At 45.0% G+C, this 12,607-nt stretch overlaps 1 long non-coding RNA gene across 1 annotated transcript in view; it reads left to right on the top strand.

Moving 5' to 3' along the window:
* Nucleotides 1–12,158, top strand: part of LOC143441214 (uncharacterized) — a 43,768-nt gene extending 31,610 nt beyond the window's left edge. The window contains exons 2-3 of the long non-coding RNA XR_013108444.1: nt 8,624–8,732; nt 11,412–12,158. This is a non-coding gene — a long non-coding RNA (uncharacterized LOC143441214). The remainder of the gene's footprint in view (nt 1–8,623; nt 8,733–11,411) is intronic.
* The last annotated feature ends 449 nt before the right edge of the window (nt 12,159–12,607 follow it).

The following is a 12,607-nucleotide window of genomic DNA, read 5'->3' as shown; positions in this document are numbered from 1 at the left end:
CTTTTCTGCCGTTCTGTCGTTGTCAGAGGACTTGGAGGGAACATTCACTTGCGATTCCAATATGATGGGTATGTAGATGTGTGCCTCAGTTTCTCCATCTGTTTCTCTTAGGAGAGGCATGTTTGAAAGATTGATAGGAGTTTGGAGGGTGAGGAAGCTCACTGAGTAGAGAGGAGGCCTTGTGACATGACCCTCCCCGCCCCTCAGGTCTGTACACCCATGCTGGGAGTTTGTCTTGACAGACTGCCCTGGCTGCTCTGTGCAGGACTGTGAGGGGCTCTTGCTTTTGGTTAGGTGGAAATGAAAGTGGTCTCTGTCTGACAGGGATAGTAGGGGTGGCTCTTCCAGGCTCAGAATCACCTTAGAATATTTATGGCCTGGGATTGTAACTACTGTCTGAGAGACTCCTCTGAGGACAGATTTTCAGGGGGCTCTAAACATTCCATTTGTTTCTGACGAGAGGGAAAAAAAGTACATTTTTGCCTATTTTCAAGGTTCATTTCTTCTGGATTTTGAAGGAAATCAAAACATTTTCATGGGTCTCTGAAACATCATGGGCCCCAGGCACTGTTCCTTTGCCTAAAGAAGAGTCTGCACTGCTTTGGAGGAAGCCAAACCAAAAATAGGCTCTGGAGCCTGGATCTCCCACTTTGAGACTGATGGAGGGAGGCTATAGGGCCTCCCTTGGTTCCTGGGTACCAGGACAATGTCAGCATTTATGCAGAGATTCCTTTTTAAATTGCATCATTGTGTGTGTGTGTGTGTGTGTGTGTGTGTGTGGTTGTGAGTAAGTAGAACAGCCAGCACCTTTGGGTGCTTCTATGTGGTCCAGATTGTATGACGATCATGTCAGTCCTTTGCCCCATTTTCAAGCCTCTGCTCTCAAGGGGACCAAGGAGCACAAGTACCTCAGAGGCCCTTCAAGCTTGTAGGCCCAGCATGGAAGTCTGGCTGGGCTCTCCTTGAATAGTCCTCACCCTCCCCAGCATGGAAGAGCTGAGGTTAGGTCAGAAATATAATTCTAGTATTCAGCTGTCTTTGGCAACTGCCTAGGGTCTGAGACATGGCTGTCTGAGAGGGGTATTCTTGTCCCTGAATCAACTGGGCGAGGGGAGGGTGGTGTATAGAGGAGATGTGGTCCTTGTTAAGGCAGTTTCTCTGCTCTCCCCAGGGAGCCTGCTTTGGATAGAATGCCACAACGAGATGTTATAGGAAATAAAGCCTTTGGGTGGTGACAGGGATTCATGAATGGGATTCATCTCCCTCACTCAGCAATGAAGAGACCAGAGTTCTCTATCAGGTGACAAGATGGCCTATGCCAGACCTGGGCACACTGACCCCTGACCTCCAGCCCCCAGAACCGAGAGAAAGACTTATCTTCTGTTCACTCCACTGGATGTGATATTTGATATTTGTTAGCGCAGGCTGTGCATTTATTCTTCTGTTTGACCTTGCTTCTGGCCAGGCTGCTCTGATCTATGGGAGCCTCGGACTCAGGCCATGGCTGAAGGGAACAGAACTCATATGTTGAGGCAAGCCATGCATGGTACTGTTGCTTTAGGGGATTTGAGTCTTTCAGCTCCGTAATGGGGATTAGCTATCAGACAAACCACGTTTTGGTTATTCTAAGCTCTCTTTTTGTGATTTGACCATTGCTTCTGCTGAAGCCTCTGGCCGATTATCAGCTCATTTCTGAAAAACATGGGACCTATCTTACACTACCTGGGGACTTAGCATGAACTACTTATATGTGGTGATTTGATTGGCTGATTAAAACACCAGAAACAAGGAAGAGCTGGCCTTGAAGTCACTTTTTTTTTTTTTTTTTTTTTTTTTTTTTTAATTTAGATTTGCACTCTCTTGAGCAGAAAGGATTTAAAGCTGTTCCAGTAAGGTCCTGTTCCCACCTCCATTTTATCCTGAGAGGAAACTTGTGTGTCCATCTTTGCATTCTGAGAAGCAAACTAAGTCATACAATTTTCATAAAATGAAAACCTATGATGTCTGCTGAGGGTGGTTGATGCCTTCAAGCACTTTAAAAAAGCTAGTTAAGAAGGAGACACTTGGGCTGGAGAGATGGCTCAGTGGCTAAGAGTACCAACTGCTCTTCCAGAGGTCCTGAGTTCGATTCCCAGCAACCACATGGTGGCTCACAGCCCTCTGTGATGGATGCCCTCTTCTGGTGTGTCTGAAGACAGCTACAGTGTACTCATATACATAAAATAAATAAATCTTTTAAAAAAAAAAGAAGCAGACACTTAGGTAGGAGAGGACTGAGGTGTGAGGGAAAGCTAGTGATTAAAGGGAAGAATGTTCTGGAAGTTTTCTACTCTGCTGGGACAGAGTGTCCGACGGTTAGAGTGACAGAGGTGATGCTGGTGCTATAGTTCAGAGAAAACAGTCTGCCATGGTAGGGAAGGCTGGGCAGCTAGGTAAGGTTGGTTTGTGGTGGTAGGATCCTGTGGCAGCTGTTTCTAGCATGGTTCTGACCAGAAAGCAGAGAATTGGGCAGGAAGAGAAGCCAGGATCTACACCCAAGGCCCACCCATCCCTGAATGATAAATCTCCTCCCCCAAGGCTTTATCTCCTGAGGTTTCCACAATCTTCCCCGAAAGAGTTGTCAGTTGAAGACAAAGTTGTCAAACAACTGAACCTGAGTAGGGGAATAACACAGCCATCCCGGTGTGACAGTGCCCACGGTACTGTTTGGAGAATGCAGGGTCAGGATGAAGCTGTGAGCCCCATTTTCCCGGACTTCCCACTTAACAGGTAGACAAAATTCAGCCGCCTTTCCAACTCTTCTTTTCTGTAAAACAGAAAGCCATGTGTTGAGTTGGCCCAAGCATTCAACGCAATGGACTGTGCTTAGCACGGTCTCTGCCACACGGGATGGCTTGACAAATGGAAGTTAATTGTCTTTTTATGAAAAGATAACAGAAGTGATTAGAGTAGAAACCCAAAGGATTCAGACGCTCAGTTAACACAATTCCTCAAGCCATTGCCCTCAGTTTGAGAAATCACTGGAGTCTCTTGGGTGGCTTCTTAGATGCCAGGAGGCTGGGGCCCCATCCCAGAGCTGAGTCAGTGGACCTGGGACCTCTTAAAGCTTTCCCAGGTGGTGCTGATGCTGGGGACTCGTGTGGCACTGAGATTGGCAGTTACAAAGGGAAAGGAGGCTGCCTGTTTGAAGCACTTAGTCCATGAAACAGTGTGCAGGCACATAAGAACATGCTAAAAACTACCTTGGTGACAGGCAGAGCCTGGGGGCTCACTGGCCAGCCAGTGTAGTTGAAAACAGCAAGCACCAGGTTCAGTATCTCCAAAATAAGATGTGGAGCAATACCTGAAGTCTACCTGTGGTCTCCACACTCAGGCACACAGGAGAGCGCACCCAGACCCACACACCAACAGGAGGTATTTATGACCTTTTATGACGTCTACCCCTAACTAAAGGGGTTTGTGTGTGTGTCAGAAGTGATGGGCAGACGCCGTGGTCTGCATCAACTATGGCATCAGCAGCAAAGTTTGAGAACAAGGATGTTTAATCGAACACATGAGTGCAAAGTTATATACTTTAAATGTGAACAACTTATTTTTTTCATACAGGGCCTCACAATGTAACCCAGTCTGGCTGGAACTCCCTATGTAGACCAGGCTGGCCTTGGTATCACAGATATCTGCCTGTCTTTGCTTCCTAGGTGCTGGGATTAAAGACCATTAGCCAACCATTGCTAGCCAATGGTGATTTTTTTTTTTTTTTTTTTTTTTTTGGTCTAATTATTCCTCAATAGGACTTGAGATCGCCGTAGGAAAGGGCTTTAGAAGTCAGGAGGTGGCTGGGACCTACTGACCTGACTTAGACATTGATTGATGGGAGTTAGCTGTGACATAGCACAGGTATGTCATTGATACTCTTCTTTTTGCAGAGGATAGAACCCAGGGCCTTATCCATGTTAGACAATCCCTCTATCTCCAAACTGTGTCCTTAGCCTTGTCATGGGACCGTGGCATGCACGGGCAGCCCAGCGAAAGTCCACCTTCCAGTGTAATACCAGCAGGTCCAATGACTGTGAACAGTGTGCAAAAGGGGTCCTGAGTGGGCAACCTTTGACCTACCAGTGACCTTCATTTTCTCACCTTGCCCCATTGGAGCTCAATTTCAGGGTGCAGATAATGAGGAAGGGGGTGTCAGTTTATTCTACAGATGTCCACCCTGTCCCCTGTTCTTCTCAGCCAAGGGCAGAGAGAAGAGCCAAGCTCCAGCTGGAGCTTCAAGAACATATGGGCCTTGGAAATCATACTAAGAGGAAGCCATCTTCTTCATTAATTGATTAATGTAATTAAAGAAAGATAAGTATGTCGATGCCAAGCACATTAGAGTTAATTTGTACAGGCAATTAGCTGTGCTCCTTCCTTCATGCTTACTGCCTCAGAGGCTCTGCACACAGACACTCTGGGGTCAGGTCTAGTCCCCCAGGGACCTTATTCTAGGACCCTAAGAAGAGCACTAGTTCCTCCAGAGAGGGCCGAGAGCAAAGCCCTATGACTCGGTGGGAGAAGTTCCTTAACCTGAATGCTTCTTCAGTTCGTCTAAGCCCAACGGAGGTAATGACTTTGATCTCTATCAGAGAGGCGAGCACACAGTGAGGAGGTATGTGTGTGAGCCAGGAGCAGTGTGTCCCCTCTTTCTTGTGTCCTTCTGGGGACATCTTTTTCAGGCCTGGGCATGCCTTGCTCTGGGCAAGATGTGGGCTTGAGATGTTCTAGTATGTTCTAGAGACGTCATGGGTCTTGTTCTTCCCTCATTTTCTTCTATCCCAACCTGTTCTCTACCCTCATTTGCTCTCCTGGGGCTGTCTCTGAGCTTGTCTGTCTGTCTGTCTGTCTGTCTGTCTGCTTGTCTTCCACACATGCATTGCTTCCGGATAAAGGCACCTTTGGGGAAGCCAAGGTCCTCTTGGCAGCCAGATGCTTCCTAGATCTTGCAATTCAGGCACTTGTACAGGTGCTTGTGTGAAAGCTTCTTCAGGGTTTAGTTGCTCTAAAGCCCACCCCTTCATTTCACCTGTCTCAACACCAACCTTTTCGAAGGTTCCTTCCTGACTTTTGTCTTCCTGTCTTAGCAAATCCAGCAAGTTCCTCCCTCAGCTCCCCTCCCATGGTGCCCTGAAGAAACTCTCCCTAATGTGACTTCTACTGTGCTCTGTCTATCCATCCCTCCATCTGTCTTCGAGGTCTTCTTCCTCCTGTCATCTGCCCACTGCATTTTGAAGATCACCACCCCAGACCACGCCCATTTCCCCGCCCCTTCTCCTCCACATTGCATTCTCCTTGCTTGCGTATCCTCCTCCTTTTTTCAAACAGCAGGTTCTCATTTTAGTTGATGAGCACATAGCTGTCTTCTCCACCCCTCAAGAAAGATGCCCAATTTTCCCATTAACACTGTTCCCGAGTCCTCCCTGCCTCTCCTCAACATCCTCTCTCACAGGCTCATGCTAGGATATGACACCTCACCTCCATCCATCAGGGTCTCGGACAATAGCTGGCAGGCTTTCCCCCTCATCTGCCGCACCTGAGCACTATTAACTTTTTATAGCCTTATAGAGGTATGATTGGCAAGAATTTAAAGATTTAAACATCAGATATGTCTGGGAGACCTCACCACACTGAAGATCATGGACATTTAATTAGTTCCCAAAGTTTTCCTTATGACCTCGTGTAAGGCTTCCTGATTCCTACCGGCCTCAGGCGATCACGACTCACGCCCTATCACGGAAGAGTAGTGTGAGGGCACGTGAAGTGGCTCAGTGGGTTAAAGGACGTGCTGCCAAGCTTGCTGACCCAAGTTCTATCCCCGGGACCCACCTAGTGATAAGGGAAGAACTGACTCCTGAAAATGGCTCACTAACTTCCACGTGCCCCTCCCTTTGCTAAATAAATGTAAAAAGAATGAAAAAGAGTAGGTTTTTTTTAATAGAATTTTATGTAGATGGAAATTATACACTGTGTGTTTTTCCCTGTGGCCTGCCTATCTCATAATTGTTTTGATCCTTACCCACTTTGACTGACTCAGGATTTCCAAGTGCTTGTCCATTATTGAATATTATTCCACTGTATGGATATACCACAATATAGTTACCTATTCAGCTGTTGATGGGCATTTGGGTTCCTCTGGTTTTGATGCTATGGGAATTATTGTACAAGTCTTTGTGTGAACATATAATTTGATTTCCCCAGGAGCAGAATGTCTGGGTCATTTGTTGGTGAATGTTTAACATTTAGAAACCCGCCAAGTTGAGCATGGTAGGGAAACCTCTTTAATCCCTGCACTCAGAGGCAGAGGCAGGCAGATCCGTGAGTTCGAGGCCAGCTGATATACATAGAGAGTTCCAGGCCAGCCAGAGTTTCAACAACAAAAACAAAATAAACTTTCTAATTGTTTTTTCTGCTTGGTTGTGCTATATTATACTTTCACAGTCACTGTGTGCAAATTCAAGACACTCCCTGTCCTTGGTAATATTTTGTGTCCAGTCCATAGGTTTTGGTCATGCTGGTAGGGCCTTGGTAGTGTCTGCCTTTGTTTTTTTTTGTTCTCCCTTCAAGACAGAGTTTCTCTATATAACAGCTGGGTGTCGTGGAACTTGATTTTTAGACCAGGCTGGCTTCGAGTTTATAGAGATCTGCCTGCCTCTGCCTCCTGAGTGCTGGGATTAAAGGCATGTGCCACCATGACTGACCTGGTTATGGTTTTGATCTGTATTCTGAGGTAATTATGGGGTAATTTTTCAAGTGCTTATTTGGCAAGTGTTTGTTCACAATTTATTTAAAAAAAAACTTAAACTTCCTGCTTAGGACAAAGTCTGGATTGGTTTTTACGGATTTGTAAATACAAAGTCTGTATCGTGTATGTCATTGGAAACATTTCCCCTGGCCTGATTTTTTTTTTTTTTTTTTTTTTTTTGGTTTTCCTTAAAGTGTCTTTCAAAAAGTAAACATTGTAAATTTTAATGAGATCCAACTCAATTGTTTTTCTTACAGAAACTATTTTTTTAATTAAAGATTGTTATTTACTATTTATTTGTCTGTGTGTGAGAGTGCATGTATGCAGTTACTGTATCATATGTGTGGAGTCAGAGGCTGGCCTGTGGGATGGAGCTCTCTCCTGCCACCACGTGGATTCCAGAGGTCAGACTCAGGTATCCAGGCTTGGTGACAAGCTTCTTTACCTGCCCTTACCCTGTTTCTGGCCCTGTGAGTCATTCCCCATGACTGTGTCTGACTGAAAGTTATAAAGATTTTTTCCACTAGCTGTGGGAGAACTGTACAATTACAGGTTTGATATTTTATGGTGTTAGGTTTTTACATTTCTGCCTCTTTTTTTTTTTTTTTTTTTTTTTTTTTTTGTAAACAGTGGAATAAAGCCCACAGACTCTACAGTTTGCCCACCTAAAGTGGACAGCTTGGGCTGAGGGTGGGGCACTGCCTAGTGGATGCCTTGGGCTTGACTCCAGTTGTGCCTAAAAATGTAAAATTCCACTTTTAAAATGTATTCACAGTTTTACACCCAGATAATCTTCACTAGTGCCCACCTCTATTTTTTCCTACTTTCTTACTAGAATTTCTTTGAAGTAGGAAGTTTTAGTTTTTAAATTTTGATGAGCCTCATTCTTTGATCAGGTTTGAGTTAATGTTTGATCATGGTGCAAGATATAAATTAAGGTTTTAGAAAATATTAAAATTCGTTTTCTCCACAGAACTTGGTACTTTTTTCCTGAAAATCAATGGACACACACACACACACACACACACACACACACTCACACTCACACACACATACACTTATTTTTAAAAAGTCCTATTAACTCTGTGTCTGTGGTGTGTGTGTATGTATGTGTGTGTGAGAATGTGATAAGTGTGTGTGTATGTATGTGTTGTGTGTATGTATGTGTTGTGTGTGTGGTTTGTGTGTGTGCATTAGCATGCAGGATTGCATGCTTGTCTATGGTATGTAACATGGCTGTGCACAGAAGCTATCACTCATCTTACTGTCCTGAGGCGGGGCCTCTCACTGAACCAGGAGTTCATTATTTTGGTAGGAGGGCAGCCAATGAGTTCCTAGAACCTATGTAAAGCTATGGTGATTGATATGTATGATAGATACTTACAACCAATCTTGGCTGTTATGTGGGTGCTGGGGATTTGAACTCTGATCCTCATGCTTGCACAGCAAGAACTGTTACCCACTGATCTATCTCTCCAGCATTAAACAAACAAGTGCCAGGCAGTGGTGGCACATGCATTTAATCCCAGCACTTGGGAGGCAGAGGCAGGCGGATTTTTGAGTTCGAGGCCAGCCTGGTCTACAGAGTGAGTTCCAGGACAGCCAGGGCTACACAGAGAAACCCTGTCTCGAAAAAACAAACAAACAAACAAACAAACAAAAACCAAGCAAGCAAGCAAACAAACAAAAGTCTTGCTATATAGCCCAGGCTGTCCCCAGCTCCCAGTCTTCTTGCCTCAGCCTCCTGAGTACCAGGATTGTAGGTATGTGCTAGATGTCTGCCAAGTCTTACTAATTTACCTTCACAATGCTCCTTCAGCTTGTCCCCTTCTCTCTCTGCAGTCACTTTCTTGGTCTGGGCCACCAGCAGCCTTTGGATGAATGCAGCAGCCTCTGCACGGCTCTCCTCCAATTTATCCTCCATTCAGTAACCAGAAGGGAGTTTTCCCAGGTAACTTCTGTGTTTGACACTCATCACTAGCTTCCCACTACCCTTGAAATGTGATTGTGTGTGTGTGTGATCAAGACAGGGTTTCTCTGTGTAGCCTTGGCTGTCATGGAACTCACTCTGCAGACCAGGCTAGCTTCAAACTCAGAGATCCAGCTGCCTCTGTCTCCTGAGAACTGGGATAAAAGGTGCATGCCATCACCACCTGGTGAAATATGAACTTTTGCCACTGCTGTGTTTTAGAGCTTTTCCTTGACTTCTCTGGTCACCATCTTCTGACATCACCCTTTCTTTGCTCCTTGGCCATTTCTGAGTCCCAGAAATGTATTCTGCTCTCTGCGGGCCCTCACCTCAGAGCCTTTGCACACACTATTCCCTCCCCCTAGGAAGTGCTCCTCCCCACCTGTTTATCCTCATGTGTCTTGTATTTGTTCCAATGTTGTTTTTCCAAAGATGATGACTCTTCTCACTCTGCCATCTAAACCCAGTCTTTATCGACTACTTTCTTAATTCATTAACTCCCAGCCCCCATCTTGCTCAGTAATGTACTATTGCTATGTAACAATAACAGGACAGAATCTCAGTGACAGTCAGCAATAGATGCTTATTTTATCTATGAGTTGGTGGTTCAGCTATCATAAACCTACCTTCTCTGCTCTTCCAGTCTCCTGGGTTTATCAGGTCTCAAGGCTCATGGCTGTGACTCAAGTATAATTGTGTATAATTGTACAAGCACAATTCAGGAGGACTGCTCACATCTCACGGGTGAAAGCAACACTCATGTTGGCCAATGACTGACTCTCTCTCTCTCTCTCTCGTGTGTGTGTGTGTGTGTGTTGTGCATGTGTATACACGCGTGCACATTCGCGTGTACACATGGACTGCAGTATTCTGTGGCAAAGTCTCCATACAGAGAGGGGAGGAAGACTGCAGCCATCCATTCAGTCTCTACATTCTTCTTGTGGTCACACTGAACAATTATTATTAATATATTTTTTTCACTTGCCTCTTTGCTCCTGGCTTTTCTCTCCTTTCATTTTCTTACTCTTCAGTGCCCAGTGCTGAGCTTGGTTAATTTTAGGTGATTGATATTGCAGTGGTTGATTGAATGAATGAAATATGGTTATTTCATTTCTATTTCACCTCTATTCCTTCTCCATGAAGTGGGATCATAGGGTTCAGATTACTAGATTGTTGGGGTATAGGGACTCTACCAAGTTTGATGTTAGTGTCTGGAAGGCTCATAGGATTTGGTAGTTCAAGGTTGAGTTTAGACTGAGCCTACCACCTGCCTCAACACATCCTCAGTCTCATTCCTCAGGTCAGAATTGCACCCAGACTCCAGAAGGGCAATGTGGTGTAGCCACTTCGAATAACCTGGTCCCCAGAAAAGCACCCATCTGAATTCTGGAGAGCCCACGCTTTCAGAAAAAAATATTATGTGGAAAAGAAAAGCTATGTGTAATGAAGCCATGTGAGAAGCAAATAGCATCTGCTTGTCTAAGCAGCTGCTTCTAAGGTGTAGAACATGCCCATCATCTTGGGAAGGGTGGAGCCAACACTGTTGAACACAAAGCCCAAGACTTCCTATGGAGAGGAGAGCCACCATCTCGAGCCAAACTTATCTCTAAGCTATCTCAGCATGCCTTTTATTTATTAGTTTTTCCTTGAGATGGTGCTTTTTATATAGCTCAGGTTAGCCTTAAACTCTTGGCAATCCTACCTTAGCCTCCTGGATGCTGGGATTACAGGTGTGAATCACTACGCCTGGCCTTCTAAAATTCTATTTAAAATCTTTATCCGTTCATTTTAACAGTCACATTATAACTGTGCAACTGCTTATGAGGAATAATATCATCTTTAAAATTTTTAGGTGTGAATTTGGGTGTGTATGTGTGCATGTGTATACAGAAGCATGTGTGTGCTTGTGCAGAAGTAAAAGGTCACCATTGGATGTCTTCTTTGGTTGCCATCCAGTTTAGTTTTTGAAACAGGGCCTGTCACTGAACCTGGAACTCACTGATCTTGCTAGATGGGCTGGTGTCTTAGTCAGAGTTTCTACTCCTGCATAGACATCATGACAAGAAGCAAGCTGGGGAGGAAAGGGTTTATTCAGCTTACACTTCCACATTGCTGTTCATCACCACAGGAAGTCAGGACTGGAACTCAAGCAGGTCAGGAAGCAGGAGCTGATGCAGAGGCCATGGAGGGGTGCTGCTTACTGGCTTGCTTCCCCTGGCTTGCTCAGCTTGCTTTCTTATAGAACCCAGGACTACCAGCCCAGGGATGGCACCACCCACAATGGGCCCTTGATCACGAATGAGAAAATGCCTTACAGCTGGAGCTCATGGAGGCATTTCCTCAACGGAGGCTCCTTTCTCTGTGATAACTCCAGCTTGTGTCAAGTTGACATACAGAACCAGCCAATACAGCCGGCCAACAAGCTCCTGGGATCCTCCTGCCTCTGCCTTCCTAGGGTTGGGATTGTAGTTGCATGCAGTCATGCCTGGCTTTTTAGGTAGGTTCTGGGGATCTGTACTCAGGTTCCCATGCTTGCACAGAAGCACTTTACTAATGGGGCTGTCTTCTTATCACTTTGGGTTTTAGTTCCTTTAAGTGAGCTTTGTGTTTCTTTCTCAGGCCCTGGAGGTGGGGGGGACCACCATTACCTTTCTGTCCTAGGTCTGAGAGATGACTCTGGCAGCAAAGATGACTACAGAGGACATGGAGGAGGATCCAATCACACAGAAGAGGTTTGAGTCCATTGGAATGATGGAAGATTGGAAATAACGCTTGGGAAGTTCTTAGCGTACTGCTGATGTTGTTGGAGGAAGTGCTTATGGTGGGCTGTTGTTATTGTTATTATTAGTGCTGGTTACTATTACAATATCCATCACTTTTGTAATCGTCATCATCATCTTCACTAAGCATGGTCAGGTGAGGCAGAGGTGGCTAGCCGGCCCCCAAAATTTCATACCTTCTCTTTCATAAAATAGGAACAGCTGCCCAGACAGGAACTACATTTCCCACACTCCCATGCATGTGTGGGACCACATGACTAGTTTTCATTCGTGGACTGTGAACAGAAACATAGGCACAGGAAATCATGAGTTGAGTCCACCTTCTCTCTCCTCCTCCACTCACTATGGAGAATCGGAGGACTCTCAGGCTCCAGTAGGGAGTCTACTCATTCTGACGTCCATTACCACAGTTTGATTTTGCCTTTTCTTGGAACATCATGTAAAAGGAACCATATAAACACTTATCTTGTTTACATTTATATCTTATATTTTTGTAACTTCATATTTATCCCTTGCATTCCTATTGTGTAGTATTTGATTATATCACAATCTGTCCCTTCCATATTCTTATTGCTGGGGGTTTGTACTGTTTCCATTGTTTGACTGTTATAAATAAAGCCACAATGAGTATCCGTGTACAAGTCAGTTTTGCTTTTGAAGTGTGTGCTTGTTCCTTTTTGATAAACCCCTTGTGGATTTTCTAGACACTGGCAAGGATAATTGATCTGCCTGTACTGCTTTGTGCTCTCTCCAGCCGTGCGTGGGTATCAGTTGCTCTTATCCTTGTCAGGATTTAGTGTTGTTAGGTCTTTGTAAAAATTGTATGTATTTTCTTTCTCTCTTGCTCTCCCGCCACCCGTGTGTATGTGTGTGTGTGTGTGGTGTGTGTGGTGTGTGTTGTGTGTGATATGTGACATGTGATGTGTGGGGAGGGGGAGATGAGAGCTTTGTGGAGTCAGCTCTCTCCCTTCACCTTTACATGGTCCTAGGGATTGAACCCAGCTCATCATGCTTTTAGGTAAGTGCCTTTACTCAGTGATGGTTAGAGAAGTAAATCGTTGCTGTTGGGATGGCATC

The sequence above is a fragment of the Arvicanthis niloticus genome, chromosome 2 (genome assembly GCF_011762505.2).
Source record: "Arvicanthis niloticus isolate mArvNil1 chromosome 2, mArvNil1.pat.X, whole genome shotgun sequence".
NCBI classification, from domain to species: Eukaryota; Metazoa; Chordata; class Mammalia; order Rodentia; family Muridae; genus Arvicanthis; species Arvicanthis niloticus.
This window is presented reverse-complemented; position numbering and strand designations above follow the sequence as displayed.